Consider the following 14,617-nt stretch of genomic DNA (forward strand, 5'->3'; position numbering starts at 1 on the left):
TGGCTCTCTTGATCCTCAACATGGCCGAGATAGGTCTCGATCTCGGCAAGTTTCTGCAAAGAGGGAAATAAGGTAAGTTCAGAACCGGATGATCCTCAAAGAAACATGATACACAAACAGGATATTCGAAACGGATAACCAACAGGGGCAGTGATCCTTACCTCATTCACGTAGTCAAGGAATTGCTGACGGAGGAGGGGAAATCCTTGGAGATCTTCAGAGGTTTTCCTCTTTTTTCCCTTGCCCCGGATAGGTGCCTTGGGGGCTGAAACTGAAGGACTGGCAGCAGGAGCCTTCTTCCTCGAAGACTTGACGTTGGTGAGATCATCTATCCCAAATTTAGAAGCAGATTTGACAGACCTGACAGACTTTCCAGCACCTACACAATCAAAAAACAAGATAAGTTGCTTTATTAATCAAACAATCCTACATATAATTTATTTTCTATAAGGATACTTACTTGACATGGTGGCAGACGCAGAGGATACTTCTTGTGAATCTTGGATGGTGACTTGGAAGCTTCTAACTTCAGGATCAAGCTTTTTAAAAGCTAACACTCTTTCTCTCGCAGCAGGGGTCAATTTTAGGTGAGCAACGGAGATAGCTGCATAAAGGAAAAAAAGACATCAGTGATCCTCATCATATGAGACATGACTGATAGTGATCCTTCGAGGATCCTCTACCCTACCATGAGTGGCCCATTCCTTGGGCAGATCCTTCCCATCCGGGATGGAATCCCTCCTAACAAAGAAAAAGCGACGCTTCCAGTTTGTATCGTTCTTAGTGACCTTGAAGACAGGATGATCCTCCCCGGCTTTCCGTTTCAACAAATACCGGTGAGAACCAAAGGTGGTGAGATCGTAAAACTCAGCTAACTCCGCCATCCCCAGATCAATCCCTTCCTGCTCGATGATCCTCTCAAAGGTATACAGAACCCTCCAGATCATCGGCATAGCTTGGATATATGAGATGCCGGTTAAGGAAAAGAAAGATTGGGTGAACGATGGAAAAGGATATGAATACCCTATGGTGAATGGAGTAGCAGGAAAAGCCACCCAGGTATTCGAAACAGAGTCACTCAGAGCGGTAGGTGTGAAGGACTTGAAAACAGCATTCGCCGGAAAGCAATGACGAATTTTGTCTATGTGAACATCAGTAAAGCAGCACCTCTCCGTAGGAGAATCCTTGATAATCCCCTGGCTTTTTAAGGGACTATCCTTCTTGGAATCCTTGTGTGGAGAATTCCGGAGCAACATATTTGTGACGGGACGGAAACAGAGTAGGAGCAGAAAACAGAGCAAAGAGAAAAAAGAGAGAAAAAGAAGAATACCTGATCAATCTTCGGTGCAGAATATAAAGGGAGTGTATCTTGAATTTAAATACAAACTGATCCTCACCCTATCTCCTATTTATAATCATGATCTGCAGGGATTGTCACATCTGTGACGTAACGATCGCAACGGCTAGTCCGGGTGTAACGGCTAGTTTCTTGGAGTCGCCCGTTAGAGATAAGATCGAAACAAAATATAACTCGTCCATTTACAATTAACTCCTTATATTTTGGGGGCAATTGTTAGGGCTGGATTTTTATTATAGGTGATCCTTATACGTGATCCTAACCAGTGATCCTTGTATCTTTGGCAGACAGTGATCCTCAGCAGGACTTCAGGATCAGGATCATGGGACATTATAGTAATCCTCATACTAACGGCCACTTCCGCTTAATACAATATTGTTTTGCAGGAACATCTAGCAGGACACGCTCTAGGCATCATGATCAAGGGACGCGTCTTCACAATTATGGCAAGAGCTTAATTGAAGATAGACGTTGCACAGGATATGGAAACTTGGCTTGATTTATGGGCGGCTATTTAGGCTAGATTGTATCTCATTTCTAAAGGGGTAATGAGCTGAATATTAGTTTAGCTACCTAAAATAGGTCACCTACACACGTATAAATACCACTCTTCCTCATTCGGAAGAAACACACACGACATACAACGCAACTCTCACACACTTAGACACCAAAAGCAATAGTGATCCTTGTACTCAGCTCATTATCATCCAAAGTTGTAACCATTTTGTTCTTATATTGAAGTTTGGTGATCGGTAGTTGCCATCACCTGAGGTTTTTTGTGCCGGAGATCATATATTGATCAAGGGCTTTTTCCTCGTACAAATCATTGTGTCTTTGCATCTTTATCACAGAAGTGATCCTTTACTTTCATAATTAACCAAGCATCATACCCCGTTTACATAAAGTTTGGTTACATTATCCTTGTGTGATTTTTGACCAAAACACAAACTTTTTAGGGATCCTGGCATTTGGAAGGATCCTGGTATTTGGAAGGATCCTGGTATCTGGGATGATCCTGGAACGAAGGAGGATCCTTGAACCTGCTGTGCTCCCGGATAGGCTCCCGAATTCATGAAGGATCCCATATGCTGGGGATAGGATCCTGCCGGCTGAAAGTGTGAGCCTGATGCCTGAGTCATTGCTGTTGATCCGAGGTGCAATCCTCTTGATTCTCCCATAATTTGCACGTCTGGAATTTCCGATGGCTGAGAAGTGATCATTGGAGTATCAAAGCTCAAGGATTTGGGCATCAGTGGGGAATGATCCTCTGCCGTTTTCTTTTGTCTTTTGAGATCTCCAATTTCCCTGAGGATCCTTTCATTAGTTTCATCCTGCCGCTGCATACGATCCTTCATCTGCAAAATCAAAGCAAATACATCACTAGTACTGGGAATATAAGAATTCATAGCAGAAGAAGATGGAGGTTTAGAGTTAGTAGGAGTTTGTCTCTTCTCAGCATTCTTCTGGGATCCTGCCGGTGGAGGAGGCAAAGTGTTCTGAGACGAGGTGACTGCAGACATTGCCGTGGACATGTTTTTCAATGATGAAGCCATGTAATTCTTCGAAATGATTTTGAACAAAGAGTTTTCTTATGAATGAAGCACCAATTGCCCCACGGTGGGCGCCAAACTGTTTTGGTCAAAAATCACACAAGGATAATGTAACCAAACTTTATGTAAACGGGGTATGATGCTTGGTTAATTATAAAAGTAAAGGATCACTTTTATGAGAAATAGGCAAAGACACAATGATTTATACGAGGAAAAAGCCCTTGATCAATGTATGATCTCCGGCATAAAAAACCTCGGGTGATGGCAACTACCGATCACCAACTTCAATATAAGAAAAATATAGTTACAACTTCGGATGATAATGAGCTGAGTACAAGGATCACTATAGTTTCGAGTGTCTAAGCGTGTGAGAATTGTGTTGTGTGTTCTTCCGAATGAGGAAGAGTGTTATATATACAAGTGTAGGTGACCTATTTTAGGTAAAAAGACTAATAATCAGCTCATTACCCCTTTAGAAATAAAAGACAATCTAGCCTAAATTGCCGCCCTTAAATCAAGCTAAGTTTCCATATCCTTTGCAACGTCTATCTCCGATTAAGCTAATGCCATAATTGTGAAGACGCGTCCCTTGGTTATGATGCTAAGAGCGTATCCTGCTAGATGTTCCTGCAAAATATCATTGTATTAAACGAAGGTAACTGTTAGCATGAGGATCCTTTAATGGTCCATGATCCTGATCCTGAAGTCCTGCTGAGGATCACTGTCTGCCAAAGAAACAAGGATCACTGGTTAGGATCACGTATAAGGATCACGTATAAGGATCACGTATAATAAAAATCCAGCCCTAACAATTGTGATGCTTCAAAATTAGGATTCGGATGCGTGTTAATGCAACGCAAAAAGGTAATTGCGTATGCTTCCAGACAATTGAAGAAGCACGAGGAAAACTATACGACTCATGACTTAGAATTAGGAGCTATAGTTTTTGCCCTGAAGATATGGAGACATTATCTGTATGGAAGTAAGTTTACTGTTTATACAGATCATAAAAGTTTAAGGTATATATTTGGGCAAAAAGAGTTAAATATGAGGCAAAGAAGATGGATGGAAATCCTGAGTGATTACGACTGTGGTATTCAATATCACGAAGGAAAAGCAAATGTAGTCGCAGATGCCTTAAGTCGTAAGTATCATGAGAAGCAAAGGCGAGTCCGTGCTCTTAGAATAAATCTACAAGTAGATTTAATAGAACAATTGAAGGAAATTCAGGAAACAGCAATCAAGGATGATGGTGAAGGAATGAAAGGTTACCTAAAAGAATTGGAACAAGGAAATGATGGAATTTGGAAATTCCACAAAAGCAGAATTTGGGTACCTAAGAAGGGAAATTTAAGATCTAAGATTTTAGAGGAAGCTCATAAATCTAAGTATACTGTACACCCAGGAAACAATAAGATGTACCAAGATATAAGAAAGAATTTCTGGTGGATAGGAATGAAAAAGGATATAGCCGAATACGTATCTAAGTGTCTAACCTGTTCACAAGTTAAAGCCGAACATCAGAAACCTTCAGGTCTACTACAACAGTTAGAAATGCCTGTATGGAAATGGGAACTCATAACAATGGACTTTGTTACTAAGTTACCCAAAACCAGAAAAGGTAATGATGCAATTTGGGTAATTGTGGATCGATTAACCAAATCTGCTCATTTTCTACCAATAAAGGAAACCTTTAGTATGGAAAGGTTAGCCAAGTTGTACGTAGATGAAATAGTATCCTTACATGGAGTTCCACTCTCCATTGTATCAGATAGAGATAGTCGTTTCACTTCCCGTTTCTGGACAAGCTTCCAAGAAGCCATGGGAACCCGACTCAATCTAAGTACTGCATATTATCCACAAACAGACGGACAAAGTGAAAGGACGATCCAAACTCTAGAAGACATGCTCCGAGCATGTGTAATTGACTTTGGTGGTAATTGGGATAACCATTTACCATTAATCGAATTCTCCTATAATAATAGTTATCATTCAAGCATCGAAGCCGCTCCATTCGAAGCACTGTATGGACGCAAGTGCAGAACTCCCGTATGTTGGGCAGAAATAGGAGAAAGTCAATTATCAGGTCCAGAAATCGTGCAAGAAACCACAGACAAGATAACCCAAATCAAAGAAAGATTGAAGACAGCTAGAGATCGTCAGAAGAGCTATGCAGACAATCGTCGCAAGCCACTAGAATTCCATATAGGAGACAAAGTACTATTGAAAGTCTCTCCTTGGAAAGGAGTAGTACGATTCGGTAAGAAAGGAAAACTAAGTCCAAGATATGTTGGACCATTTCCAGTAATCCAACGGATAGGACCAGTAGCTTATCATTTACAACTACCAGAAGAATTAGCTGGAGTACATGATGTATTTCATATATCCAATCTCAAGAAATGTTTATCAGACGAATCACTGGTAGTACCTCTTCGAGATATAGAGGTAAACGAAAAGCTGAAATTTGTTGAGAAACCTCTTCAAATTGAGGATCGAAAGATCAAGTTTCTCAAACACAAACGACTAGTTTTAGTCAAAGTCAGATGGGATTCAAAGAGAGGAGCTGAATATACTTGGGAGCTAGAACCAGAAATGAAGCGAAAATACCCTCATCTATTTCAGTGAATCTCGAGGACGTGATTCTTCTTAAGGTGGGGAGGATGTAACAACTCTCATTAAAATCCGTAATTAGAATGATAATTACTCAATAAGGAAATCCTAATTGAGACACCCAAGTAATTCTACACTAACCCTAAAATTTTCATAACAACCAGAATCAGGATCAGGGCCCCTAAAACCCGAGGGGGGTTAAACCCTAATGGACGATTATCCTTATTATTCGTTGTCACAAATAAAATTCGCGAAACCAGCAACTCATCAAGGCTAGGCAGGTGACTAACCTACCCTACCCTAAATTGACACCCCAGGCGATACGCGGGAGGTGCCACGAATTCTTCCGCGACACGCGGGAGATGCAAATTTTGGGTATAAATAGAGGGCCTTGGGACTTGAATTCTGACACTGAAACGACGTTAAAATTCTAAATGTTCGCTGAGATATAGTCGAAATACTATAAACACACACACTGATCACGAAGTGCTACCACAATTCAGGGTAATAACTCGATCGCTATTACGATTCATTTTCCGACCGATCAATATATCCAACGGATGTTTAAGTGCCGCCCACATAGGGTTATACTTTGTCGTTCATCGTTAAATCGATGGATGTTTAAGTATCGCACTTTGTTGTTCATTGTGAGAATTTGATCTCGTGAGTTATCGTAACTGCTGTATTGATTACTAACCCGGTTTTGTGGGCATTGTTATTTAAATTAGGTTAACAAGGCTAATCTATATTCTGTCCGTATTAAATATGCAATGTGTGTCATTCTCTTTTTATCAAATGTTTTACAATACTCCAAATTATTTTCAGAATTATAATTACAGTGATCAAGTTTATGTAAATCACCAAATTACAGCCGGTATGTGGGGTATTGTGCACATTACTACTGTTTTATCACTTTAGGTGGGCGAACCTAAAATTAAGTGATATACGTCATTCATTGGGGCAGCCAATGGTGATATGACCACAGTAACAGATCCGGTCGAGTGACAAATATTGTGGGTAGTTGGTAGATATCAGAAACATATGTAAAAACTCTTAATACTGTAAATTATAACAAACGAGACGTTTTAGTAAACTGAATGATTCACTCAGTATTTCCCGCTGACAAAACCTTTTTCAAACATGTTTCAGGTGATCTGTTGTAATTCAGGAAAAGTGCTGGGGAGCATTTCAAGCTTAAGAAAATGGCTCATTATAAAATAGAGAAATATGTTTTCTAAAAATAAAGATTTCTCAGTAAAATCATGTTAGTGTAAATTACCGGGATTTTATCCCGAGTTGTGAAATAAAATAATCAGGAAAAGTTTTAGCTTTAAAAAGATCCTGTTGATAAACTTCCGCTATTAAACTCAATTAAATAATTACCACGGGATTTCTGTCCCGCGGCTCCTGAAACGGGTCAAACCGGGTCGGGGGCCGTGACACCTTGAGGTAGTAACCATGCTCCTGATTTGAGGTGCAAGTCCCCAAATGAATCGTTCAACCCTTTTGAATTCCGGCTTGACTAGGTAGGGAACGACCCTAGACAAGTCGTGAAATCGCTGGACATATTCAGGAATCTTCGGTCCGTCCATCTTCAAATTCCAGACCTCCACCTCAAGCTTCTGGATTTCAGCCCTAGAACAGTATTTCTTTTCCATCATTTCCTTGAGCTCGTCCCAGTTCAGTGCGTAAGCAGCATCCGCACCAAGGGTCTGAACCTGAAGGCTCCACCAGGAGAGTGCGCCATCTAAAAATAACCCTGAGATAAAGGTAACTCTCTGTTGGGGTGAACAGTTACTCATTCTTACAACGGAGTCAGTCTTTTATGTCCATCGAAATAACGCAACAGCACCTCCTGTGCCGTCAAAGTTTAATGGCTTGCAGTCCAGGAACTGTTTATAGGTGCAGCCAGTTGAAGGATTATTTCCGGATGTGCCACCATTGTGTTCAGAGCGGAGGGCTTCATGTCGTGCAATTGCCTGTGCGATACGTTCTTGAAGCTCGGCTTCTGTCCTTGGTAACATACTGGTGTCTGTGTCGCATCTGGGCGGCATTCCTTTTCTGTCAAAAAGTATGAGGTGGGTTAGACAATATTCCATAATTGTCCATGAGGTACATAGTACCATAAGTAAACAGGTAATCACCCGATATCACATGTATATATAATCATCACTGTATGAGCGAGGAAACAATTACTGAGCCTTCACATAGGCTTGGCAACTTGGTTTATTGTTTTCCTTCTACATAACTTTACAAGATGGGTATACTTTCCCTGAGATGGGGGGTTCTCTATGTAATGTCACTGAATCCTTCTGAATGTTATCTATCTTCACTTGCTTAGATATCGTTTCTCAAACGTCTCGTACACGGGTAGTCACGAAGTAGGCAAGACAGGTTTCCTACTTTAAGAAGTGCTAAAGCACTGGTCTAGGTATTGTTCTACCATATGAAGGTGTGAACACCTAGAGTTTATTTTTGGAGGGATGGTGATCATCAACCTGACCCGCAGAGTCCACCAGGATTTCCATGCACTACAAGTTGTTATTACGTGGGCCTCGTAATAATAAATTGTCTTGCACGGTTACCCCAATTTCTTCTCATCCAAGCAGATGATCATTCAAGGAGGGGACACTACTGTCCTTATACCTCTGTCATGGAAAGGACCATTGCAGTGGTCCACGCGCTAACACTCGTTATCGTTACGCACGCATAGGCACGATGATTAAATGAAGTAGGAATAAAGAGAATTCCCAGTAGTTGTAGGGGCACCTTCAAGATGAATACTTCATCTTCCTTTTCTGGTCAAGTATGTCGTCAATCTCGCTTCACAAAAGCCGCAGGGATCTCGTCCTGCTGATTAGAAGTCGTTCAAGGTTGCCGCCTCTGCCTCGTCATCATCACCGTAGTCAGGCACCTTCACGATCGAGAGGGAAGAGCAGCCATTTTCTACAGAAGCAAGCTCAGAATCTTATTTGGTAATTACTCCAGCCATGAGCTTTGCAAAGAACGCGAGGTCGATAGCTTCATCATGCGAGTTACGTACAGTAATAGGAGTCGGAGTCGAAAGTATCTTGTTTACGTCAATAATCATTCCGTACACTTATTCGTATGTATGTATCGATAAACAAATATGTTACTTAGCATAAACAGGCATTTCGATGCATCATATTACATATAACCCTCGTTTGTTTTGGGGGGGGGGTCATTTTTCTAGTTGTCGATTCACGACTGAGATACAAAAACACTGCTTGGTACTAGTTATCACCAAGAGTGTATTTTATCTTGGGCAAGTCTAACTCGTGTAGACTATGTCTTAGTTGGCACCTTATCTTGAGGGTATTCCCTACTAATGTCATTGCCTTGTCTCTTTTTTAAAAGTGTTTGACTCGTGGATCTTAACGCTTACGTGAATGAAATGAAAACCTTTTTGTAAAATGTTTTTGTGAGAGAACTCTAGTGATTGTAGTCTAGACTCGAGAAGGAATCCTAGTTCACTACAATCGAAACTCTGATACCAAACTGTCACACCCTGTCTTTTGCGGAAACGTATGATGTATGACTGGTTTAATATCATTGCATTCAATCGTAATAAACAACTACATGATCAAAACGATGTTCATCCATTCATAAAATTTGAGTATTACAAACACTGATTATTCAAGTTTTTAAAACACAACCTTCGACTAGGTTACAAACCAACAAAAGTGGGTGACATCTAAACTTGAAGTCTACTTCTAGTTACGACACCCGCGCCAAGATCCATCATGTTACCTGAAATACATGTAATTTTGGAAAACATCAACAAAAGTTGAGCGAGTTCATGCGTCTTGTTTGTGTACTGTAATTCTTGTAAATCTTTGAGAGACTCCTTTGTAAACAGGTATGAAAAGCGTGTATGAACATAATTGTTTTACAAGGACTTTAAGGCATGTGAGGACATAGGAAGCACTCGTAATGGCTTATATACCCTTGTTGATTTTCCTCGACTGTGTCGATTAACCTCGACTGTGTCAATTTACCTTGACTGTGTCGATTACCCTCGACTGTGTCGATTAACCTCGACTGTGTCGATTAACCTCGACTGGGACTCCGAAGCACTACTAGGTACTAGTTGTGACCATGAGTGGGGTTCGGTCGTACCCGTTAGATCTAACCCTCGTCCCTAATTAAGTATTAATGGCATTTCTTTATTTAGTCTATGCTCACATGATCTAGTATTTCATAGGCATTTCATACCGTTCAAGTATTTGTAACATGTATTTCACCCCCGAGAGTTATAAAACCAAAAACAGTTAAAGAAAGGGGGAGCATGAACTCACTGTTTTGTGTCTTCAGTGCTCGTAACTCAATTCTCGTCAGCAAACACGACTACCTACAATGTGCTAGGGTCTATTAGACGAGCGGGTCGTGCCTTGCCTTAGCATTCATGTTTTGAGTTACGTTTCCTTTATGTCTTTAACATTATCCGAAGTTATAATACTTCCGAGTATTTATTTTCGTATTTCCTTCCCAAGGATGGGAGTATTTTATACATGTGTATTTGTATTCTTGTATTTGTAGTTTCCGAAATAATATATTTTCAAGTTTCACTTAGAAAATATATATATAGACTTGTTTTGTCCAAAAATAATGTATTGCCAAGAAAATAGATATTTTTCTCCAAAAATTCATATATCTTCTAAATATTCTAAGAAAATATATTTCTTACTTCCAAAAATAATATATTTTCCCTTGGTCGAAAATACAATATTACTCTTGTAATATTTTCAAAAATCGTATTTTCATTTCTTGTATCCAAAACAATATTTGCCAAAAATATATTTGTAATGGTATTTTCCGGAATATTTTATAAGTTACGTTCTTGTTCGGTTTGCCAATATTTAGGTGTGTAACTTATATACTTTATTCCTTGTGATTTTTGGTATTATTTTGGATTGTAAATTCTTGGTATTTTGTTAAGTTATATTACTATAAATCCAAAAATAATATAACTATACACAAAGTATACACATATCCACACAAGTGTCTTTAATATATATATGTTTACCCGTTTTTATTTACAAAAACCAACCTCCAATACTTGTATTTTTGTAATAAAATTTATGGCAAAGTTTATATGGGAAACCAAGGTTAAAACACACTTGTAAATACTTGTTAGAAAATATTTTCTAAGTGTTGGAATTTTTTAGAAAATTTCGCCATAGTTTCCTTTGTAAATGGAGGTGTCCATGCTATTTAGCATATCATTTTCTTTTCAAAAATTAACACACAATATTCAATCAATCACCCTTAAACAATGTTATACTTACCAAGTGCTAAAACTATACATTTTACATAACAACATGAACTTGATCTTTCACAAAAATGCGTAGTAACTTGCTAATGTTTTTAGTGGACTTAGTTACCTTCCAAAATATACTTACTTCTTGGTAAACTTCATTCTTGAAAAAATTTAGTGTTTACAACTTGTAAACACATTTTACAAAAATGTTCATCATCTTGTTTCACAAGTATTTCTACACTTGTTTTATCACTAAAAATAGTGCTAGTTTAGTAAAAATCATGATCTTTGAAAAATCACCTTTTTAAACTTGGTTCTTTTAGAAAAATCATTCACAAATCTTGGATCTATAGGTTTACTAGTTCACTTTGTTTATTACTTTACAAGAATCATTTTATTTTCAAGTTCATGTCTTTACTAGAAGATGATTATCTTATGTTGTTACTTAATCATCTTCCTACTTGCTAGATTATGTGTTTAATCACCATCTAGCAAGCTTCATGTGATGATTAACATCATCATCTCAAGAAATCAACAAACAAACATCATTCATGCACTAAACAACATCATATCATCCATTTTTCATCATATGTAAGCTTTATGTTCAAGATTCAAGCTCAATTCTTTTAGTGTTCTTGTGTTAAACAACATAAAATAACTTTTAACCACTAAAAATGGAAGTAAATAAGAGTTGAAAAGAATCTTACTACTAGCTTTAAGCTAGGGAAGAATCAAGATGAAAATGGAGTGGATAAAAGCAAGCTAAAGAGGTCCTTCAAGTTTCGTTGCTTCCCACCTTCCTAGTTAGGCTTGAATCACCTTAGGTTATGCTTAGAATGTGTTGGAATGGATTGAAAATGAAAGTTGTGTGAGATGGAGGATGGGCCGTAGGTATGGGAGAGGAGATGGAGAAGTTGTGGTGAATGGTAAGTGTTAAAATGTTTAAGGTTATGATCTTGTGGATTTTTATAAAGGCTTCCAACATAAGGATAGAATATAGCATCTGTGTATGGAATATTCCCAACACAAGATCAAAAGAAATCAAATAAAATCAACAAAAATCAATGTGCTAATCTTTTAAGATTTTTGTAGGATCTTCATAATCTTTATATGATCTTCATAATCTTTATGGGATCTTCATCAAATCTAAGGAGAATCATGGAGGATTTGCAAGATCAATAGAAGATTATGGTGGGCCATGTGACCGTCCACTCATATATGGGGAGGGGGTCTAATTGTAACTTTAGATGGTAAGTAGGTTAATTTTTTTTTGAAAAAAAAAATAATAAAGTCTAGTGTTTTAAGTGTATGATACATTATATAGTGTGTTAGGGTGTTCAGGGATCATAACTAGCTCAAAAATAATAAAACAATGCTTCTAGCAATATTTTGGTGTTCCAGGTAATGTCCGGTTGTTCGGTTAGATACCGGTTCATTAAAGTGTCAAGTTATTCCGTTTAGTAATCTTTAAGTACCCTTTTTGACACTTTTAATTCCCGACACTTAAGAAAGCATACAGGACCATTTTGCCATATTTTTGCATGTAATATACTTGTTAAAATGCTGAATTTTGCTGATTTATGCAGAATTCTGCACTTTAAGTGGTTTTTAGGCACTTTCCGACACTTTATCTATCACTTAGGCATGCAGTTTTATGGTTCTTACTTCCCTACACACTATACTAGTGTAATACGTCATCTCTGGCTCATACTGGGCCTCAGAATACTGTCTGTCTATGTACTAAACTTCGTCAGCATTTTTAGTTTGTCTGATAATGGTGCCAATTCTGTTCTGTGTATTCTTAGAACTATCTCGTGTTGCATGTAGCAACGATAAAAGTCTTGCAACATGAAATGCCTTTGTATGTATATAACAGTAATCAGAAATTCATTTGTCTTGTAAACTAGATCATGTACAGTCATTAAAGCACAGATTACTGTTTATTTAGTGTACGGAATGTACGGAAAAGTGACAGTTGTCACACGGGCGCAGGGTCGGGTTTTGACTCCTCGCGCTGACGTTTAGACGCATTTTTCCTGGTCAGCTCAGGGATAGGGTCTATTTCCATCTCTTCTTCGACAAGAGTGGATGTGGGAGTCGTGCCGGAGGGTTGATCTTTGGAGTTCACGCTCCCTTAACTCCTCGCGCTAGCTGACTCGCTGGTTTTGAACTTCCCACCTATAGAATATAATTCCTCCATGGAATCAGCTACAATCACAAAATCGTCTAGGCTACGTTGTTGAGGGCGAGCCATACCTTTGCGCGAAGCGGCATCGGAAGCTGCAGTACTCGCCTCTAGCTTTATGGGGCGTGCCCCTTCAACAACAGTCAATTTCTTCTTCTTACTTGGTCTCTTGGATTTTTGGCCATCAAGGTCAACACCCAAATCATGCAGGCTACTTGCAAACGCATAAGATAGGTTTTTTAATCCAGGTTCTGATGAAGATATCGACTCCCTGCTGGAAAGCAGTATAACTTCTTCTCCAGCAAGAGTTATGGCCCTACGTGGCCTAGGGTTCAGTATATGCGCACCTTCGTTGGCGATAGGCGGCCCAGCAAACGCATCCGCCAGTGGATACATAAAGTTGTTTCGAATCTGCTCATACCAGAGCTCTTCATCTTTGCACCAGGGTCGCACGCCCATAACTCTAGCATTAGCAGGGAACGTCCGATGATAAAGCTCTACCTCTGCAAAGAAAAAAATGATGACGAAATTTTACAAGTTGTCACCGGTACAAAACCCCTAAAAAGGAGGAGAGGACAACAAAGAAAAAGGATTACCTTGGCCATCTAAGAGAAGAACGGGCATGTTCGTGCTGATGCTGTGTCACTTGTTGCTCATGCCAGTAGCAATGAGCACCTGTTCACCAAAAGCCTGGTTAGGCAGCGATTTCAGATTTTCATACCAAGTCGCGCCCTTGGGTATTTTCAAATCCTCTTTCGGGATAGGCACCAGGTCTCGGAATTCCATCGCAATCGGAATCACCTCTTCACGAATATAAAAGAATTTCCCTTTCCAGACATGATAATTCTTCGGGGGATTAATGAGCAACCTCTTAGAGTCGCGCGTGGCAAATGAATAAAACCCAAGGTTGTTTTGTAATTGGTAGAAAGCTCGGAATCTTTCGACAGTAAGCTCAAAACCTTGTGAACGGCAGGCAAACTCAAAATGCCTAATTCTAACCATGCCCAATGGGCTAAGTTGGGACACATGAAAATGGTAATGCGACAGGATCGCGCCGAAGAAATGAGTTGTAGGTAATCAGAAGTTACCTTCACCGAAAAAATCAGCAAATAGCGTAATATACCCCGGCGGGGCATTAGCAGTAGTCTGGCCCTTGGCCGGATATCGAGCATCCTATTCGCGTGCGAATTGGTGACCCCGAGTAATCTGCTCGAACAATCCTTCATCCCATTTCAGTGGCGCCATCCCACCACTAATTTCTTCGACAACTTCAACTTCGGCACTCTCTGACATATCGAAAGATGAGGATCTTGAAGGAATTTGGGAAACGGATGAAGAAATTAGAGAAATTGATGAAGAATGCTTGAAGATCTTCAAGACTCACTTGAAGATTTGAAGATTCAAAAAAGATAAAGGAAAGAGTTTTTAAGAAACGTGCAACGGTTGTTGCCCTCTTCTCCTATTTATACCCATCGCATTTAATGTGATTGGTAACCGTGCCTACAACTTGCGGCGCGTGCCCTATCGGGGATTGACACGTCAGGCGGGAAAACCGGAGTGGCGGTTAACATGCGCGCGTGAAACCCACTAGCCTTACACAAGGCGAAACGGTGCGCCTGACACAGTGACAACAT

Source organism: Helianthus annuus, chromosome 4, assembly GCF_002127325.2.
Source record: "Helianthus annuus cultivar XRQ/B chromosome 4, HanXRQr2.0-SUNRISE, whole genome shotgun sequence".
Classification (NCBI taxonomy): Eukaryota; Viridiplantae; Streptophyta; class Magnoliopsida; order Asterales; family Asteraceae; genus Helianthus; species Helianthus annuus.